This window comes from Sus scrofa, chromosome 1, assembly GCF_000003025.6.
Source record: "Sus scrofa isolate TJ Tabasco breed Duroc chromosome 1, Sscrofa11.1, whole genome shotgun sequence".
Taxonomy (NCBI): domain Eukaryota; kingdom Metazoa; phylum Chordata; class Mammalia; order Artiodactyla; family Suidae; genus Sus; species Sus scrofa.
The window spans coordinates 263,286,734-263,291,706 of NC_010443.5; the positions used below are offsets into that span (position 1 = coordinate 263,286,734).

At 41.2% G+C, this 4,973-nt stretch overlaps 1 pseudogene; it reads left to right on the forward strand.

The window, feature by feature from the left end:
- Nucleotides 2,384–3,401, forward strand: LOC110259693 (annotated as a pseudogene).

The following is a 4,973-nucleotide window of genomic DNA, read 5'->3' on the forward strand; positions in this document are numbered from 1 at the left end:
GGCATCAGCTCCTCCTGGTTCCTGAGCCTGGGACATCACCAGTGATCTGAGTCTTCAGTTCTGTGGTTGCTGCACACAAGGAAGGGCTCTGTGACTCCAGCCATGTCTTCCTGGGGAGACAACAGGACAGGGAACCCAAGCTCCTTCATACAAGTGTCACAGACTGAGGCTGGGAAGCACATCCAGGTGAGGATAGAGGCACAGGGAAGGGGACAGGGAGCAGAGTCTACCTAAGGCCATGTGTGTGCAGGTGCACTCAAACACACACACACACATGCTCACACAGCACATAGAGACTCTTCCTCTTCATTTTTGCCTTCTTTTCTACATCCCTCTCTGCCATATGTTTTTGAGATCTTTTTTTTTTTTTCAATGAATTGTTTCTCTTTTTAAGATTTTTTATTGTTATTCCCACAATACAATTTTTTTCTACTATTTGCTGGATCTTCTGACCACCATGAAAAGCAGCTAGTCTGAGATTCATCACCTTCCTGAAGGTACAGACTGAAGGCTTTGTGGAGAATGGGTCTCAGACCACCCTTCCATGAGCCCAATTTGTGACCAGGACTTAGCACCTGTGCCATTACAGAGCATAATTCACTCTCAGTCCACTGGAAAAAGCATGCTTCCCAGAATCATTTTCAGCCACATCATCATGTCAACACCACTAACTTACTCCTCTACTTCCATTTAGAGTTTATCAAATTCATTCACATTCTTTTTCTTCAAATTTCATCAAGCAAATAATTCTCTAAGAATAGAGTTATTTATTTCTATGATATACTTAATAAGTTGGAGGCTCTTATGATTAAGTTATTCAACTCAGTAAATTTGACTTGGTTTCCAGATGCCAAAATAAATCCTTTGTGATGGGTAGTCTGAGTAGGGTCCAAAAGTGCCCACTGTGGTGCTGCAGGGCTGATGATGCTGGTGATGATGATGATGCAGTGACCAGGACAACAAAAATGACACAATATATTCATTTTTAAAAGATGTTTAATAATAATATTAACTATTTTAATTATTTACTATTTTAATATTATTCAAAATAATACATTTTCAATAATAAATAAAAATAATGGATCATATTTAATGAGTACTTAGTATTTGTCAGTCTTGATCCAAATATTAAGTCATTATTATCAAATTTACTCCTCATAACCACTCTATTCAATGAACACCAGCATTACTCTATTTGAGCCAATGAAGAAACTAAACCTAAAAAAGTTTGTGACTTTCTCAAGATCTCCTTGCAGACTCCAGAAGCAGCTTATATTTTTTCCTAATATTCCTGAAAAAACATGGCTACCACTGACTGATCACCTTATTCCCTGATTCCATCACACAGATCACTTGAATTCCACATCTTAACTGCACATCGTGATTCATGAAGACACTGACATGAGTTCCAGCCTTTGGTCTCTTCAACAATCCTATCAGGTAGGGGTATTATCTACATCTTACAAAGGAGAAAAGCAAGCACAAAAGGACTAAAAATTCCCTCAATTGAAAAGGCACATGAGGACCAGAGCAGTAAAGCATGTTACCCAGAGCTTTGTCACCACATCCTGTGTCCCACGTTCACATTTCTTCACCTGTGACTAACAATGACAGTAACATCACTGCCCTTGCTAGCAGCCTGCCCTCCACATATGTTATCTCAGGAATGACAGCAGTGAGTCTATGAGGTAGATACACATGGTACAAAACCAGAATCAGAGATTCAGTGGGAAGTAATTAACCAAAGGCAGACTAAGCACAAGGAACACAACTGATTCCCACCCCATCTCCAGAGGCCAAAGCCCAGGTATTCAAACAAAAGATGAGGAGGAGAAAGTTGATGATTAAAATGAAAATGATGTGCCCTTCATGATAAAGTGCTTTTCAGTTTACAGTGTTGTCCTGGCCACACTAATTCACAGGAAGGATCTTCGAAGCAAGGGGGGCCAGAGCGTTCCCAGCAAAACTAGAGACCCCTAAGGCTCAGCTGACTCTTCTTTGAAGAAACTATCCTTTCCTCCATTTCCTTTGATAGGTGCGCACACACTCACACACAATGCCTGATTTTTCACAATAAATCCTAGTATATACATCAACCACAGGTGAGCAAGGCAATAGAATACAAAGTTTACATGAGTTTCTAGTACAGGTTTTTTTTAAGGGAACTGAACTTGGAAAGGTTTATCCAGATGAACTCCAGTCCAGTCTCATTCAGAACATCCATGGGGAAAACTTGCCACATTATGGGAGTCCAGACATCAAACTACAATCTAGCCTGATGCCTCCTTATTAGAGTCCACTGCCCTCCTATTTGTACATTTTGTGAATCAGGAGTTACACGTACTAGTGTATCTCAGTGACCATTCCAAGGGGTAGAGGAAAGTAGACCAAAGTCCTTGGACTCTGTAATATTGACTGCCTATCTTTATTTAAGGAAGATTCTGCTCTAATTTCTCTAATTTAGAAGGACATTAGAAACTGAACCAGCATCTCTGACTTCCTGCTCCTGGGCTTCTCTCCACACCCAAACCAGCAGCCTCTCCTCTGTGGGTTCTTCCTGGCCACATATCTGGTCACCATGTTGAGGAACCTGCTCATCATCCTGGCCATTGGCTCTGACCCTCACCTCTATACACCCATGTACTTCTTCCTGGTGAACTTGTCCTTCATCGTCATCTGCTCCTCCTGCACCAGTCCCCAATGTGCTGGTCAACATCCAGACACAGCACCATGCCATATCCTACACTGGGTGCCTCAGGCAGATGTACTTCTTCATGGCATTAACCCTGCTGGATGATGTCCTGCTGGCTGTGGTGGCATATGACCACTACATTGCCATTTTCCTCCCTCTTCACTACACCATGATTGTGTGTCCCCAGTGGTGCCTACTGCTCGTCACCACATCCTAGCTCTGCACCTACCTCCTGGCCTGCTCACCTACTCTCCTCAGCTCTCACTTCTCCTTCTGTTCCTTCCATTCCATCCTGCACTTCTTCAGTCTTCTCCCACTCCTCAAACTTGCCTGCTCAGATGCCCACATCTTTCAGGTCATGATGTTTGCAGAAGGAGCGCTCTCAGGTGTGGTCACTCTCACCTGTGTCCTGGTCTCTTATGCCCACATCTTCCACACCTTCCTCAGTGTCCTGTCTCCTGGGGGAAAGATCAAAGTCTTCTCTACCTGTGGTGCTCACCTTACAGTAAACACTCACTGCTATGGGACCCTGTTTCTGGTGTATCTCCAGCCCTCTGCCTCCTACTCTGCAGACACTGGGATTGTGGTCTCTGTGGTAGACATAACAGTCACCCCCATGCTAAACCCCTTTATCTACAGCCTGAGGAACAGGGACATGAAGGAGGCCTTGTGCAGGCTTTGTGAGTATGGAAGATGTTCCACCCCATAAAAAGTCCTTCCCCAAAGTAGAGACCCTGACTTTCAATACGCCTTCTTCCATTCATGTGTCCACTAATTAATTAAAGTGAAAACCTCATTCAATTCAGGATGTTTTTCCTTCCAAGCAAATGCAGACCTAAATTTTCACAGGACTGAAATAGGGCCAACCGACCAAGGCCAGAACTGCAGTCTGGAAAGAGGGAGTGACCAGCTGTCCCTATTGGGTGACTTGATGTGTGGGTATATGTATCCAGGCAGATTCAACCCATAGTTGGGAACATCAAAAATGCCAGCAAACAGTTGGCTTCTAAATGGAAGCCCAACTGAAGCACAGTGTAGGACTGTAAATTCTTCCCCAAGAGCTACAAATTCTGGCAAGACTAGGCATGTCAGGACCTCAGCCAACTCACTGACCTTTGGAAAAAATTCTGACCCTGCCTCAGAATAAACTCACTCATGGGACTGGAATCAACATGGAGACTATCACACCAAGTAGACAGAATCGGTGTGTGGCCTGGGAGGGCCAGAATAGTCTAGAAAAGGAAATGAAGATGAAGAGATATATCCAAGATCACATATATGGACTTAGATCTTTGTCTCTGGTAAGTGATTTTTTTTTTAGCTGTGACCAGTGTTTGTTCTTTATTTTTTTAAACTCTGGTTCACTTTTTTTCTCCAACTGAAAAATAATTCATGTCATTATCATGAATGTCTAAAATATAGAGAAATTCTTTCAAATCTTTCTTGAAAGAACCCGCTGAGAATACTTTACACAAATTCTTTTTTTTTACACAAATTCTTATAGTCCTTTCCTCTGTGCATTTATTTTATATTGTTAAGATGATGATTTTCCACATAATCTTAAAGCATGCAGGTTCTCCACACTATTGTTATCCACACTGTTATAAGCTTTTATAAACAGTCTCATAAATAATATTATAGAAGAAGCAGCTTCAATTTTTAATATAATCTTCTTCCATTTGGGGCAATTAGATCTTTCTAATTATCCTTAATGTTATAAGTAATAATTCATTGAAGATCATTGTGAATAAACCATGGAGAGACAGAGATTTTCCCATGTACTTGCAATAAATTTGAAGACTTGGAGTTGCTGGGTGGAGCAATTTTCAGGCTCATAATACATTTTTCTAAAATAGTTTACTAAAATGTTAATGAAGAAAAAAATACTGCTAATGATTTACATCACAAATGATGGTCTTATGGGACTAATCCTTTCTCTGAATTCTTTGTGTTCCAATTTTTGACTCAGTTGTTGCAAATATTATAAGCCAAAAATGGTACTTTTCTTTTGTTTGAATATTTTTGCTTACTGACTGTTTTCATAAGTCTATAAATACATTTTTTTAGTTTTTTTATTTTTTCACTTTGTTTCATTTTTTTTAATTTTTTGCTTTTTAGAGCCACACCTGTGGCATATGGAGGTTCACAGGCTTGGGGTCAAATCAGAGCTACAGCTGCCAGCCTACTACACAGCAACACCAGATCCAGCCATGTTTGCCACCTACACCACAGCTCACAGCAACACCAGATCCTTAACCTTAACCGAATGAGGCTGGGGATC